Source organism: Oncorhynchus mykiss, chromosome 3, assembly GCF_013265735.2.
Source record: "Oncorhynchus mykiss isolate Arlee chromosome 3, USDA_OmykA_1.1, whole genome shotgun sequence".
Classification (NCBI taxonomy): domain Eukaryota; kingdom Metazoa; phylum Chordata; class Actinopteri; order Salmoniformes; family Salmonidae; genus Oncorhynchus; species Oncorhynchus mykiss.
In genome coordinates, this window is record NC_048567.1 from 70,891,395 (window position 1) to 70,908,465 (window position 17,071).

General features: G+C 40.3%; 1 long non-coding RNA gene across 1 annotated transcript; it reads right to left on the reverse strand.

The window, feature by feature from the left end:
• Positions 1-5,114: 5,114 nt before the first annotated feature.
• On the reverse strand, positions 5,115-16,180 carry LOC118964322. Its single transcript, XR_005051368.1, has 4 exons — positions 16,004-16,180; positions 11,029-11,303; positions 6,482-6,592; positions 5,115-6,283 (listed from the first exon to the last, which is right to left on the reverse strand). It is a non-coding gene; the product is annotated as an uncharacterized LOC118964322 (long non-coding RNA).
• Positions 16,181-17,071: the final 891 nt, after the last annotated feature.

Below are 17,071 nucleotides of genomic sequence, written 5' to 3' on the forward strand. Positions count from 1 at the left end.
TCTCATAACTGTGCCCCATGCCCTTCCTCAACCCCTACCTATGACATCATCTTCTATGAGTAAATAGAAATCATTTTTTAAATGATCTGTTTGAGACACAAGTTTAAGGTGGGGTTTTTGAAGTCTTTTTTCTCTAATTTATGCTTTGGCCACAGATACGAGTATAGGATCAGTCAACAACATTATTTGGATATGAGTTAACAGAATATTAACTTTTAAAAGTCAGATTTTCACTGGACAGTTACTTTAAAAAGCAGCATTTTTTATTTTGAATTTTATTGATCTGTTACTTTTTCCAGGTAAATTGACTGAGAACACGTTCTCATTTGCAGCAACGACCTGGGAACTAGTTACAGGGGAGAGGAGGGGGATGAATGAGCCAATTGTAAACTGGGGATTATTAGGTGACCGTGATGGTTTGAGGGTCAGATTGGGAATTTAGCCAGGACACCAGGGTTAACACCCCTACCATAAGTGCCATGGGATCTTTAGTGACCTCAGAGAGTCAGGACACCCGTTTAACGTCCCATCCGAAAGACGGCACCCTACACAGGGAAGTGTCCCCAATCGCTGCCCTGGGGCATTGGAATATTTTTTTAGACCAGAGGAAAGAGTGCCTCCTACTGGCCCTCCAACACCACTTGCAGCAACATCTGGTCTCCCATCCAGGAACTGACCAGGACCAACCCTGCTTAGCTTCAGAAGCAAGCAAGCAGTGGGATGCAGGGTGGTATGCTGCTGGCCAATATATATGTTCCTCTGGTCTCTCTCCTTGTCTTTCTCTCTTTTTCTCTCTCACTCTCTTTTTCTCTCTACACTGATGTAGTGATTGACCCTGTAAAGAGCTCAATACTGACACCAGGTGGGTGTATCCAGTACAATATGCTGAACTCCCTTGAATTCCCAGCATAGACTCAGGGGTAGACATAACATAGTAAATGTAAATCCGGGACACTCCAATTAGGAAAGGAAAGGAAAGGAAAGGAAAAGGGGGATATCTAGGCAGTTTACAGCTGTATGTCTTCAACTGAAATTAGTATGATATGTTACGTTTCGTATGGTATGTATTACTTTGTGGATGTCCATCAATCATTTTGAATGATATGTTACGAATGACAATTGGTATATGTTACAAATTGCAAATCGTCCAATATGTTACGAATTGTAATTCGTACAATATCTTACCAATGAAAAACATGTTGCAAATTCTAATTTGTTGTGGCTAATGTTAGCTAGGTGCCTAACGTTAGCTAGGGGTTAGGGTTAAGGCTAGGAGTTAGGTTAAAAGGTTAGAGGAAGGGTTAGCTAACATGCAAAGTTGCTAAAAAAAGTAGTAAGTAGTTACAAAGTTGCTAATTAGCTAAAAGCTAAAGTTGTCCTTGATGAAATTCAAATGCACAGCTTTTGGGTTGCTAGATGTAAGCATTACACACCCACCCGTCCACCCCGACCAACCACCCTACTTTCGTTGTTGTCCTAAGTATCCTTCTGCCTTATGTAACCATACTAAACGTAACATAGACGAGGCTTTGGGTCTTTTGAGCAGAAATGGTGGTTTGAAGTTGAATTTTCCAGGTCGTCAGAGCCTGTAGCTCAGTAGCTGTGACCCTCCAACTCCCTGACCCTTCACCTGGTCAGTGCCAGGACCATACAAAATGTCAACTCTCTCTCATACAGGTCAGTGTGGAAGAATGTCTGTGGAAGACACCAGCATTCCACCAGGTCTAGCCTACTGACGATTGTGGAACATTCTGCTCAGAACATTCTAATGTCAGAGAATACTAAAGTTTGAGGCATTCGTCTGATTGGTCAGAGATATTTAGGTACTTTATTCCCTGATTATCATATCTGCTTCCTTAACATCTCTGTCCTAATGCACTATAGGATTGAATAGTGTGGTTTAATGAAACTATTCCATTTATGAAAGTAGCCCATGGCCTACAATAGGAGCTCTAATACTTGTATTTATTCTTGCACTCATCTGCTAGTCTCCAGTCCTTGAAGGCCAGAGTCTCGCTGGGTTTCCTCTCTCCCTGACACTGATTAACTAAATATCATTGATGTGGCTCAAAACAAATTGACCAGTGCACCCCTGCTCTACACACACTCCCATGTCATGTGTCTAATGTATGTGTGCAGTTGGATAGGTATTTTTTGTATTAGCTAACCACATCATATGTTATAGAAATTTGTCAGTCGACGACACAGTGGATGACGTGGCTAACAACCGTGGTTGTTGCGTCTGCCTCGCCTTAGCTGTGGACCACGGCCAAACACTCATCCAGCTTCACAGGGATGTCATCAAACGGGGACACTGCCAATCAAGCCTGACACTGAAGCTCTTAACAAAAATATAAGCTCAAAACATGTGCTGACAGATCAGATTCCATTCCATCTCATTCCTTACCCTTAGAATCGTGACCAAGGGGGAGTAGCGGACTGAGGTGTAAACTCTGGTATTTTTATGGTTGTCTTTTGAAGTGTGAGGCAGAGGGACGGTTCAGTGATCTCCCTGTTGGTTCCTGTCTAGACAGACAGAAAGAGAGAGAGCGAGAATGAATGACTCAAGTATTTGTTTGCACACATGGCTCTCCCAGATTTCAGTTTACTCATCTGAGGAGCATAGTAACACACACTGATGTCTGTCAACATCAGACAAACTCTCAGATCCCTGTAACCGCAGAGCCACACTCAGCCTGCCGGCTGTATCGATCACAAGTGACTTACATGCTTTGGTAACCAAGATGAGTATGCTGCCATGGAGGTTTGTATGCCAGTGGTGAGGTGTGACCAGGGTAAGCAGAAGCAAGACAAATGGACCACATATAATAACAACATCTCACCAAAACTACACACACAGTGTAACGGAGTAGGACAGATCGGACCAATGCGCAGCGTAGTAAGTGTCCATATTTTAATGAAATATAACCGAACACTGAATACAAAATAAAATGAAAACCGAAACAGTTCTGTATGGTAAAACACAGACAGAAAACACCTACCCACCAATCATAGTGGGAAAATAGGCTGCCTAAGTATGGTTCTCAATCAGAGACAACGATAAACAACTGCCTCTGATTGGGAACCATACCAGGCCAAACACAGAAATAAAAAACATAGAACAACACATAGAATGCCCACCCCAACTCACGCCCTGACCAAACTAAAATAGACATAAAAAAGGAACTAAGGTCAGGATGTGACACACAGATGAATGTATGCACACACACACACAAATGTATACACACACACACACACGAGCTTACGTGTCTTTTTGGCGAGCTAACCCTTTTGTGGAAGGTACTACGCAGCACACAGACACCGTCGCGCAATCAACTTCGTTGATACAGTGAGTTTCCTTGTAGGCCTATTTGGAGCGGAAAATGTGAAGCCAGCTGTAAACCTATGTCTGTTTGTGTTTAGGAGTCTTTTATTAAAGAATGTGAAATAATGTTGTGTCTGTTTTCTTCTTTCATTAAATCATGCATACTGTAGGTGTTCTTTATATGACCTAATGGATCTGCTGAAAATAACATTTCAGTTAACACAGACTACTTGTCACATCCCTATAGAAATGGAAACATTGTGATTTTAGAGACACAAAGTAACAATAGCCTATGATTAAAGGGTTAGGCTATACTGGGCTCTCACCTTCATCATATTTATCATGATTCACATCGTTCCAATTCAATCAAGTCATAATTATCAGCTTTGGTATTCACATTAGTGAGCACCGACATTTTCAGATGTTTTCATGAAATTTCAGGAACAAAAGAAATCCAAAGTTTATATAAAAGTACTGCCTTTTCCGCTACGTTTTAACAGTCTAATAAGTCAACTTAATATAGGACAACGTCAATGTCCAAATCGTTTTATTTTATCTCATTATGATACAGAAAATGTAGGCTATTTCAAAAGAACAGTACCATATTTTGAGTTGACTGTATAGGCTATGGATAGAGCTCGAAAATTCAAGCCCCTTGAGGCTGCTATTGACTTACATTGGAAGTGCCCATCCAAGAAGGCTCAAGATCATTGGCCGTAGATAAAAATGACTTTAAATCACGTTATATCCACCGTAGCTTTGATTGGACTGATCATGTGAACATCATACTTTCAAAATATTAGCTAGCAAGTTAGACAAGCAGTCATCATCATGCATCAAGTCAGCAATCTACTAGCAAATATTTTTCAATCCTTGTGAAATGAAGAGAAATTATAGATAAAACGTATCGGTGCTCATCGGCCGTAAACATTACACAACAAGTTGGAAATCGTAAATTCAACAATGAGTGTTAAGGTGCCAGTGAGTTCAAGGCCACTGGGAACTCGGATTGCCTCTTATACGCCCCTTATGCCATAGTTTGTACATCTCAATTGTCAGAAGAAACCAAATTTGCTGAAGCAACACAGCCATATAAACTATATGTTTTTAAAAGGCAGTAAATGGGGCTGAATTAACTGTTTCGCTGTCAGACAAGGCTCGGTGTGTAGTAGGTGTAGCAGTAAGGTGTTGGGACTGCTTTTGTGACTCTGCTGTCAGGACAGCTTTATGTAGGTCCTAACAGTTTGTGGGCACCGTTTGTCAATGTTATAGTGTAATTAATGCATTGTTTAGTGTTGGGTGTAGTGGCTTTGCTGTCATGCATCTAAAAACAATTTTGAGTTTGCCCCACCAAGATTTACATGCTAAAATTGTCACTGATTATATTAAAAATATATTCAAGGTTCAAATTTAAGGCAAGCCATTTCTTCAAAACTTCTGATACTCACCTCATGTCTTGATATTATCAATGAGAATGTAGTCTATTTTGTTTTGAAATCAGCATTTGTCGATCTCTCCCATTGTTCCCATTTGTCAATCAACGAAAATGTGTGAGATAGTCACAAGATTATAACATTGGAATGTTTTACCCTGACTGTTGAGGACACAGGTGAAGCCATTAAATCAAATGAATTACAAGGAGATAATGTTGTTTAGATTTAGAAACTGTTTTAAAAATGCTATAATGCTACATATTTTGTATGTATAGTTTGAATTATCCTTTTCGTAACGTATGTCACAGGCCGGCTCATAGCCTGTGGCAAAAATGAGGGGACGCGAACAACAGGTATAGGCCAATTTAAAAAAATCTTTATTGTAAACAAAACTATTAACTTTAAACTAAGAAAAAGGAATGAGGTGTGAAAGTATCATAATGTAGGGTGTATGTAAAGTGCATGGATACATGAATCTGTGAATGACTGAGTGAAAACTATGCAAAACTACAAAGGAACAAACAAAACAGGTTCATACCTGGAGGAGCGGAGAGAGAGGTGATTAGTGACAGTTTAAATACTCTGATCCCAGGTGACTCCAATCACTAACGACCCTCCTCTGCCTGCAGGAGGAAATGCCCCTGCAATGCAGAGGAGGAGCCGTGACAACGTATGACACATAAATACATTTTAAAAGCACGTGAGTTGAAGAGTTATCAGCTGCTCACTTTACTGTCAAAGGGGAAATTATTTTCTGAATCAGCTGATGATTGTTGAAACAGAGTTCAAAATGGGTTGGGGAGAATGTTTCCTACTAGGTCTAGTGTTCCCTTTCAATGTGCTTAGGGAAAGAAAGGGGGGTAGCTACTAGCTAGCAGTGTTAGCAGACTGGTTCTTGGCCAGACAAGTCGATGGAACTCGGTGGACTCCAATTCCCTCCAGTCAGCAGGCTGCTTGTCTCAGTGCTCCTATTGAATACTAACGTCATTTTCTGTTCCTACAGTGGTGTCAGAGAGTGAGTGCCTGGCAGGCTAGTGGGCAGGTGAGTACTATTAAGATCACGAGTGCTTGTGTGGTATTGACTGTGTGCTGAATCAGACATGGATCCTCACATGGCCTTTTTCCCCAGCAGCCATCATCATGAGATGTCGTGCCCTTCCCACATAAAATAATATTTGTAACCATTTAAAAACATTTTTTAAACAAATTTCAACAAAACTGTTTTTGCTTTGTCATTATGGGGTATTGTGGGTAGATTGAGGGGGGGGGGGGGGGGGGTGGAATGATTCAATACATTTTAGAATAAGGCTTTAACGTAACAAAATGTTCCCTCATAACCATTTCCACTGCTGAAAGTTATTTTCTAAGAACCTTTAAGGAACGTTACAGGAACATTCTGTGCTAGCTAGGCTACTTGTATCAGCTGGTATAGATGAACTTCATGCCGATGAGCTTCTAGGTGTGCTCAGTAACATTGCTTGCCCTCCAGTGGCCACCACCACTCTCCAGCCTGGTACTGGAAATCCTAGGTGGATAGGCAGACAGAAAGACACACTGGCAGACTTGGAAACAGAATCAAATGAAAATGTTGTAGCTAATTACATTGACAGGCTTTTCAGATAGTGGCAACCCAGAAGCCACTAAGTCTTGGTTCTAAATGGAAAAGTAAAGTAAATAGAACCTAATCAAACTAATTTAGACAGTAAAATGGTTTGCCTCTCACCATAGCCAGCTATCTAAGATAGCTAGTCATCATTATCATATGGCTAGCTTTCGTTTCAGCACCTTGCTTGCCTGATCCGTCTCCACTTTTCCCAGGACTGCTCACACGCCCCTGTTAATCATAGCAACAGTAACTATCGGGAAAGTTGTTGGAGAGAAGCAGCTGATCACAACAATACCCAGGTTGTTCACCAGAGAGCATCAGTTTCACAGCACAGAGCACATGCTGCTAGTAGAAGCTGCCCTTACGCCTTAGCCACAGATCTAGGATCAGATCACTGTAATCCTAACTTTACCTTTAGGTGTTGAAATAATATATGACTCTGTATTAGTGTTTAAAGGCTACTTACTCCAGATGAACTGAGGCCAGACTGTTCATCAGAAACAATAGTTCTGCTATTTAAAATCATTGAAACATGTATTACTTTTAGACAAATCTTTTGGTCAATGTGAGAAGTTAGCTGGTTGGAGAGGAGGATATCAGCTAAAAACAATACCTAGAAAGGCCTGCACAGGAGGGCTTCTACTGATAACAACACTAATAACACACGTTACTGGAATTCCACAAATGTATGCACTTAGGAGATAGAGAGATGACATAATATTCAATAACGAGACAATTTCGGACTGCTCCTCTACACAGCAAAAATGTATGAAGATGTAGATGTAGAAAATGTAGAAAACATCTGAATGCATTCAGATTCCTCAACTGTAGGCCTAGACACACACAAAGACACACAAAGACACACACAAACCCTCCGTGCATCCACACAGTTCTGAATCAGTGAGCACATTAATCACTGGTGAAAACGCTGTCTGTTACTACGAGTTACAAATTAATACTCAGTTGCATCACACTACAAAGCAAGTGAAATTCTTACCTCTTTGCCAAGTCTGTGTGTGTGTGGTGTGTGTGTGTGTCAAGGTTATTACAGTTGTGTATTTTTATATTAGTTTTTATTTCTATTAGTTTAAAGATTTTTCAGTTTATAAATTCGTTTTCAGAGCTGATTTGCTAGTTTTTATTTACTTTAAGTTGTGTAAAGATATTTCTATGTTTTTATATGATTTAATTTCAATTTGAGTGTTAGGAGCTAGTTTTCCATCCTATTGGCGACAGATTTATGCAAATTTAACAAAATCCACATAACAAAATTGGGTAGGTTACATGATGAGACGTGGATAAGAGCAAGATACTGTAAGTTATTATTAAATAAATATCTTATAACTCATCGCGCACCAGCGACTCCTGTGACGGGCTGGGCGCAGTGCGCGCTAACCAAGGTTGCCAGGTGCACGGTGTTTCCTCCTGGCTTCCGGGTTGGATGTGCGCTGTGTTAAGAAGCAGTGCGGCTTGGTTGGGTTGTGTATTGGAGGATGCATGACTTTCAACCTCAGTCTTTACCGAGCCCGTACGGGAGTTGTAGCGATGAGACAAGATAGTAGCTACTAAAGCAATTGGATACCAAGAAATTGGGGAGAAAAAGGGGGTAAAATTCAACTTAAAAAAAAAAAAAATGTATTTAAAAAACTTATTTTAACTGCCTATAAACTCTTAATGCCTTTGAATGTGGTAACATCATAGTCTGACTCCAAGTTTACTTCAATGTGATGGTTAATAAATTATATAAATACTTCAGCACAAATACATTTCCATCTATTTCAGACAAAAAAACATCCACACTTGTCCGGTATATTTTGTTTAGTCGACATATATATATATATATATATATATATATATATATATATACATATATATATATATATACACACACACACACACACACAGTGCCTTGCGAAAGTATTCGGCCCCCTTGAACTTTGCGACCTTTTGCCACATTTCAGGCTTCAAACAAAGATATAAAACTGTCTTTTTTTGTGAAGAATCAACAACAAGTGGGACACAATCATGAAGTGGAACGACATTTATTGGATATTTCAAACTTTAACAAATCAAAAACTGAAAAGTTAGGCGTGCAAAATTATTCAGCCCCCTTAAGTTAATACTTTGTAGCGCCACCTTTTGCTGCGATTACAGCTGTAAGTCGCTTGGGGTATGTCTCTATCAGTTTTGCACATCGAGAGACTGACATTTTTTCCCATTCCTCCTTGCAAAACAGCTCGAGCTCAGTGAGGTTGGATGGAGAGCATTTGTGAACAGCAGTTTTCAGTTCTTTCCACAGATTCTCGATTGGATTCAGGTCTGGACTTTGACTTGGCCATTCTAACACCTGGATATGTTTATTTTTGAACCATTCCATTGTAGATTTTGCTTTATGTTTTGGATCATTGTCTTGTTGGAAGACAAATCTCCGTCCCAGTCTCAGGTCTTTTGCAGACTCCATCAGGTTTTCTTCCAGAATGGTCCTGTATTTGGCTCCATCCATCTTCCCATCAATTTTAACCATCTTCCCTGTCCCTGCTGAACAAAAGCAGGCCCAAACCATGATGCTGCCACCACCATGTTTGACAGTGGGGATGGTGTGTTCAAGGTGATGAGCTGTGTTGCTTTTATGCCAAACATAACATTTTGCATTGTTGCCAAAAAGTTCAATTTTTGTTTCATCTGACCAGAGCACCTTCTTCCACGTTTGGTGTGTCTCCCAGGTGGCTTGTGGCAAACTTTAAACAACACTTTTTATGGATATCTTTAAATGGCTTTCTTGCCACTCTTCCATAAAGGCCAGATTTGTGCAATATACGACTGATTGTTGTCCTATGGACAGAGTCTCCCACCTCAGCTGTAGATCTCTGCAGTTCATCCAGAGTGATCATGGGCCTCTTGGCTGCATCTCTGATCAGTCTTCTCCTTGTATGAGCTGAAAGTTTAGAGGGACGGCCAGGTCTTGGTAGATTTGCAGTGGTCTGATACTCCTTCCATTTCAATATTATCGCTTGCACAGTGCTCCTTGGGATGTTTAAAGCTTGGGAAATCTTTTTGTATCCAATTCCGTCTTTAAACTTCTTCACAATAGTATCTCGGACCTGCCTGGTGTGTTCCTTGTTCTTCATGATGCTCTCTGCGCTTTTAACGGACCTCTGAGACTATCACAGTGCAGGTGCATTTATACGGAGACTTGATTACACACAGGTGGATTGTATTTATCATCATTAGTCATTTAGGTCAACATTGGATCATTCAGAGATCCTCACTGAACTTCTGGAGAGAGTTTGCTGCACTGAAAGTAAAGGGGCTGAATAATTTTGCACGCCCAACTTTTCAGTTTTTGATTTGTTAAAGTTTGAAATATCCAATAAATGTCGTTCCACTTCATGATTGTGTCCCACTTGTTGTTGATTCTTCACAAAAAAAGACAGTTTTATATCTTTATGTTTGAAGCCTGAAATGTGGCAAAAGGTCGCAAAGTTCAAGGGGGCCGAATACTTTCGCAAGGCACTGTATATATATATATATATATATATATGGGATATTTTACCGACAATATGTGCTGTTTCCATCAGGCCTGTCGTGAGTAATTTTAATGTGTCAGGTAATTCATCACCTGTAAATGGTTATAAGGAAAACTGGTTAGGGACAGAAAGCATGCGTGGAAGGCTATAAGCCATTTGTATTCTATAGATGTGTGTTTTTTGGGAAGTAACTTCTTGCAACTTGGGGGCAGTCATTCATGGGTCTGCTCATAGGTTAGGTTTAAATGATTAAGTCAGTCTCCATGTGATTTGGATTTAAAAGGAATAGTGCAGAGACTTGTGCAAAACAATATAGTGGAAGGAAACGCTCCATCGTCCATGTTCACATTAATTCAAGGCTTTTTACAACTTTTCTCAATTGCTTGGACAATTCCTGGAACAAATCTTCACACACAATTTAAAAAAAAAAAAAAAAAAAGCATCAGTGTTCTCATCATCTCGTCTCAGGTCTGGGTCAGGCCATAATAACTAATCACAGTCACACATTATGTTTGCTCTTGCCAGACAGCGTGGGCAAAATGCCTTTGAAAACCCTGGATAGACTCCACAGACACATCACTACAGGTGTCCACCATTGCCTCCAGGAGGTTTTGCTGTGTGTAAGGGTTGCTGTCATATACTCTCCACCGCCATGCTGAGAAAAGTTACGCAATCGGATTCAGAAATGGGGAATATGCTGGCAAAAAAAGAATAGTGAACCTGGGGTGGTCATTGAACCAGGAGCGAACCAGAGCAGCCCCATGGAAACTCACGTTATCCTAAATGACAACATATTAGGCTTGCTCTGGTTGCCCTGGCTCCCCATCCTGTTGAAGAATGTTATTGTGCAGGTGACCAATAATGTTGTGCCCTCTTTTGTTAGGTTGAACCCTGCCTCGTCGATGAAGATGTACTCCTGTGGGTCAGCCATGGCATCCAGTTTAAAGATTCTCTACAGAAGTAAAAACTTTTTTTTTTTTACTGTACTACAAATACAGTACTGTGTACTACTGTACTGGAATGAAAGATTGTGTACTGCAGTTACTGTAACATATTACTATACATTCTGTATTGATATGCTGGAGAGATGGGTCATACTCTACATATTGTAAAAATTCTGTACCATATAGCAATTACCTGCACGTACTGGAATCGTTGCTCCTTAACTCTGTTTGAATTCCTTTCAAAAGGCACACAGTACAGCTGCTTTGTCCTTATTTGGTTCTTCTGAACGATCCGGTCAATGGTGGAAATGCTGATGCTGTCAATTCCTTGGAAGACTACCAGGTTTTCAACTATTTGGGTTTGAATTTCCCTCAAACAGATGGCATTATTGGCAATCACCATATTCTCCAGGGCAGTCTCCTGCTCAGCTGTGAGAAGTCTCCGCCTACCTCCAATACCTCTCAGTCCTATAAAAATGAAATTTGACCATTACTGACCTATGATCAGCCATTACTGTGGTTAAAAACGACACTGAGATTCAGTCTGTATGCACTACAACATTACATGTATCACAGTAGCAAAAAGTAAAATGACCAGTTTTCCCTTCTGAAAGTCCGGACAATGGATGCAAATGTGTAACGGCTTAGGTTGGGTTGCACTAGCTGTCCAGGTTCTCTCATAGTCCTCCCATGTATGAGCACATGACAAACTATGGTGGCACGGATTTCATCTGAGATTACTTGTCGTTGTTGTTGTTGTTGTCGTCGTCCTCTTCCTCTCTCTTGTCTTGCAACTTGGGCATTGTTAGGATCCATTGTTCCAAAGCACACGGACACGCCTCTAGGCCCTATTTATTGATCCTGTCATTCTGATTGGTGTGTTAACAATTTATAGGCTTAGTGTTTGCACCTGGAGAAAGGTGTGCTCTTTGATTTTAGGTTGTAGGTTGTTTTTGTGCGACAGGAACATGTTTTGTGATTAAGCAATTGAGAAAAACTGTAACTTTAGTGTATTTAAGAAGAACCAAGTTAGCTACCTAGACAATTGTTTGCATGTTAGCTAGGGATAGCTAGTGTTAGTGATGTACAAGCTAGGCCTATTTGAAACACAGCCATTTACTGGTCACATTTATTCCCACCAAATTAATTTGCTTGAAAACTTCCCAAAAGCTTAGTTTTGGAGTGAAAGATAATAATTCCACAATAGTTTATTTTTCAAATGGGTTTATTTGTTAATCATTTTATTTCAGTTTACTAATTTGTTTTTTCATGATTAGTTCTCATTTTAGTTTCAGTTTAAGTTTACTATATTAAACTAATGCACCACTGGGACTCAGGAACGTCTGGACACTGGACAGGGACCAAAATGTAGGCATTAATTAATAATAGATTATTACTGGCACACAATATACTAACCACAACAGACAGTCAATAACAAAGCCATTTTGTGTTATATCTCTTCAATAAAAGAGTAAGCTGTCCATCTTTACATAAAAGCTAAGCACTGACTAAGGACTGACTGTGGCTGGGTCATGAGCCTGGGCATTGGGCAGGTATGGCAGTATGGGCTATTTAGGTTGTAGGCCTGTGACAACTTGTCCTGCAATAAATGTTGATTACCTGGTTCATACCTATCACCAGGGCCAGCTCCAGGCATAAGCAACATAAGTTGGGGTCTCAACTTACTATTGAGAGTTAGAATGGTAGAATACTGAAGGTGCAAGTTCGATTTTTGGTTCTTTATCAGCAATTTTTCTCTTATGTCATCACTGGCAGTCACTCAATTAGCCATGTCAGCTAACAATTTTAAGCTTGCTAGACTAATTTACCAATCTAAACTTAGTAGTAATCTAGGCATACTACCGACAGGGTACGCAGGGCATGTGCCCAGGGGCCCTGACCTCCATGGAGTCCCCATTGATTGTGTTAGTCACTCTCACTCAGATATCATTAACATTGCATAAGTAATGGCAAAATGTATAGAATTGCAGGAAATGTACTTTAAAACTGAAAACAATTATTTCCACCACATGGCAAAAGGGGTAGAGTTGAACAAAATGTGCTGTAAAACTGGATACATTTCTCTGCCCCATGGTAAAATGTGTAGAACTGCAGAAAACATGCTTTAAAACTGCAACCTTTTCTCTCTGCCCCATGGTAAAATGTGTAGAACTGCAGAAAACATGCTTTAAAACTGCAACCTTTTCTCTCTGCCCCATGGTAAAATGTGTAGAACTGCAGAAAACATGCTTTAAAACTGCAACATTTTCTCTCTGCCCCATGGTAAAATGTGTAGAACTGCAGAAAACATGCTTTAAAACTGCAACATTTTCTCTCTGCCCCATGGTAAAATGTGTAGAACTGCAGAAAACATGCTTTAAAACTGCAACCTTTTCTCTCTGCCCCATGGTAAAATGTGTAGAACTGCAGAAAACATGCTTTAAAACTGCAACCTTTTCTCTCTGCCCCATGGTAAAATGTGTAGAACAGCAGAAAACATGCTTTAAAACTGCAACCTTTTCTCTCTGCCCCATGGTAAAATGTGTAGAACTGCAGAAAACATGCTTTAAAACTGCAACATTTTCTCTCTGCCCCATGGTAAAATGTGTAGAACTGCAGAAAACATGCTTTAAAACTGCAACATTTTCTCTGCACAGTAAATTTGTCAGTGTTTCACCACTACCTTAGATAACATATGGTCCCACTCTACAGTGTATAAAGCACTCTGATTGTAGTGTTATACATTTAGTGTTAATGTAACACGTCACAGTGTAAAAAGCTGCATTAGACATCACATTTAAAACTGTGGCGTTATTTAAACTCACAGCGTTATTTAAATTCAAAACTAGTGTTAATCTAGAGTTAACTCCTATTAATGTTATGCAAAACGGTTACAGTAAGTGATTTTGGGTGTCGTTTTAACATTAGATGGTGTAAAGCCTAATTTCCTTATTTCACATGGTACCTTTTCTTTGAGTGAATTGTAGAGTTACCACCCATGACTGTATTTGTTAATGACAGAGACATGGTTGTTGAATGCTTTCCTTTTAAAGACCTGTGGCTTTCACCAAATGAGTACCTAGGTGAATGTTATCATTAAAAATTTTACTTTATGACACTACATTACATATATCATAATACCTTACTTTCATGGCCTAGTTTTTACCCTACCAGAGTGGTGTTAGGAAAATCCTGGTTTACAAATGACAGGCCAGATCAGGCCTGCAAGTCACATTATGCTAGCTGGCAAAGTTGATGTGTAATTCCTTTTCAGCCAGAGTTGGGATATACAACAGTTGGAATTTGTGATCATCTGCAACCTGCGTTTGGAATGAAATCTGGAAAAGGAGACTACCTAAACCATTTAAACCGGAACAACCATTTCTGCGATGGGTGCAATAAATCTAACTAGCTGATTGGATAAGTTTAGAGACATTTATGATATTTATCTATGTGTAGCTTAATATTAATCAATCAATTCATATGCAAAAACAGATACAGTTGAAGTCAGAAGTTTACATACACCTTATCCAAATACATTTAAACTAGGATTTTCACAATTTCTGACATTCAAACCAAGTAAAAAAATCCCTGTTTTAGGTCAGTTAGGATCACCACTTTATTTTAAGAATGTGAAATGTCAGAATAATAGTAGAGATAATGATTTATTTCATCACATTCCCAGTGGATCAGAAGTTTACATACACTCAATTAGTATTTGGTAGCATTGCCTTTAAATTGTTTAACTTGGGTCAAAAGTATTGGGTAGCCTTCCACAAGCTTCCCACAATAAGTTGGGTGAATTTTGGCCCATTCCTCCTGACAGAGCTGGTGTCAGGTTTCTAGGCCTTGCTCGCAAATGCTTTTTCAGTTCTGCCCACACATTTTCTATGGGATTGAGGTCAGGGCTTTGTGATGGCCACTCCAATACCTTGACTGTTGTCCTTAAGCCATTTTACCACAACTTTGGAAGTATGCTTGGGGTCATTGTCCATTTGGAAGACCCATTTGTAACCAAGATTTAACTTCCTGACTGATGTCTTGAGATGTTGCTTCAATATATCCACATAATTTTCCTTCCTCATGATGCCATCTATTTTGTGAAGTGCACCAGTCCCTCCTGCATCAAAGCACCTCCACAACATGATGCTGCCACCCCCGTTCTTCATGGTTGGGATTGTGTTCTTCAGCTTGTAAGCCTCCCCCTTTTTCCTCCAAACATAAAGATGGTCATTATTTCCAAACAGTTCTACTTTTGTTTCATCAGACCAGAGGACTTTTCTCCAAAAAGTACGATCTTTGTCCCCATGTGGAGTTGCAAACGGTAGTCTGGGTTTTTTTATGGCGGTTTTGGAGCAGTGGATTTTTCCTTGCTGAGCGGCATTTCAGGTTATGTCGATATAGGACCCATTTTACTGTGGATATAGATACTTTTATACCTGTTTCCTCCAGCATCTTCACAAGGTCCTTTGCTGCTGTTCTGGGATTGATTTTCACTTTTCGCACCAAAATACGTTAATCTCTAGGAGACAGAACACATCTCCTTCCTGAGCGGTATGACGACTGCGTGGTCCCATGGTGTTTATAGTTGCGTACTATTGTTTGTACAGATGAACGTGGTACCGTCAGGCTTTTGCCAAAACTATAGTTAACAAGAAATTTGTAGAGTGGTTGAAAAATTAGTTTTAATGACACCAACCTAAGTGTATGTAAACTTCCGACTTCAACTGTATGAAAAACAATACTAAAAAACTACCTGCATAGCATGGGCTCTATAGTGTTGCAGCGGTCTGCATCGCAGTGATAGAGGCATCACTACAGACCCTGGTTCGATTCCAGGCTGTATCACAACCGGACGTGATTGGGAATCCCATAGGTCAGCGCACAATTGGCCCAGCGTCGCCCGTGTTAGGGTTTGGCCGGGGTAGGCAGTCATTGTAAATAAGAATTTGTCCCAACAGTTTTTCTCGATTGCTTAAACACGAAAGCTGGTTCCTTTAGCACAAAAACCCATACCCTTACGTCATTACCAAGAACACAAACACATTTCCCATAACTGTCCACACGTTTCAATATTCAAAACTCTTTCTTCAAATCCTTACACAAAAGTGGCCAAATAAATCATTAATTGCATTCATTCACCAAACACATGCTCTCAGTACAATTACCTCAAGTCTCCAGGTGACTCCAGGTGCAAACCCCATGTCCCCATGTGGAGTTGCAAACGGTAGTCTGGGTTTTTTTCACCAAACACATGCTCTCAGTACAATTACCTCAAGTCTCCAGGTGACTCCAGGTGCAAACCCCATTTGTCCCCATGTGGAGTTGCAAACGGTAGTCTGGGTTTTTTTATGGCGGTTTTGGAGCAGTGGATTTTTCCTTGCTGAGCGGCATTTCAGGTTATGTCGATATAGGACCCAATCTAAAATCAAAGAGCACACCTTTCTCCAGGTGCAAACACTAAGCCTCAAAATTGTTAACACACCAATCAGAATTGCAGGATTAATAAATGGGGCCTAGAGGCATCTCCATGTGCTTTGGAACAATGGGGCGGCAGGGTAGCCTAGTGTTGGACTAGTAACCGGAAGGTTGTGAGTTCAAACCCCCGAGCTGTCGTTCTGCCCCTGAACAGGCAGTTAACCCACTGTTCCCAGGCCGTCATTGAAAATAAGAATTTGTTCTTAACTGACTTGCCTGGTTAAATAAAGGTTAAAAAAAAATGGACCCTAACAATGCCGAAATTGCAAGACAACAGAGAGGAAGAGGGCGACAACAACAAGTACAAGTAATCTCAGATGAAATCCGTGCCACCATAGTTTATCATGGGAGGACTATGAGAGAACCTGGGCAGCTAGTGCAACCCAACCTAAGCCGTTACACATTTGCATCCATTGTCCGGACTTTCAGAAGGGAAAACGGGTCATTTGACTTTTTGCTACTGTGCTACATGTAATGTCGTTGTTCATATAGACTGAATCTCCACTTTGTTCTCAGTGTTGTTTTAACCACGGATGACCATAGGTCAGTAATGGTCAGATTACATTTTTACAGGACTGAGCGGTATTGGAGGTAGGCGGAGACTTCTCACAGCTGAGCAGGAGACTGCCCTGGAGAATATGGTGATTGTCAATAATGCCATCTGTTTGAGGGAAATTCAAACCCAAATAGTTGAAGACCTGGTAGTCTTCCAAGGAATTGACAGTGTCAACATTTCCACCATTGACCAGATCGTTCAG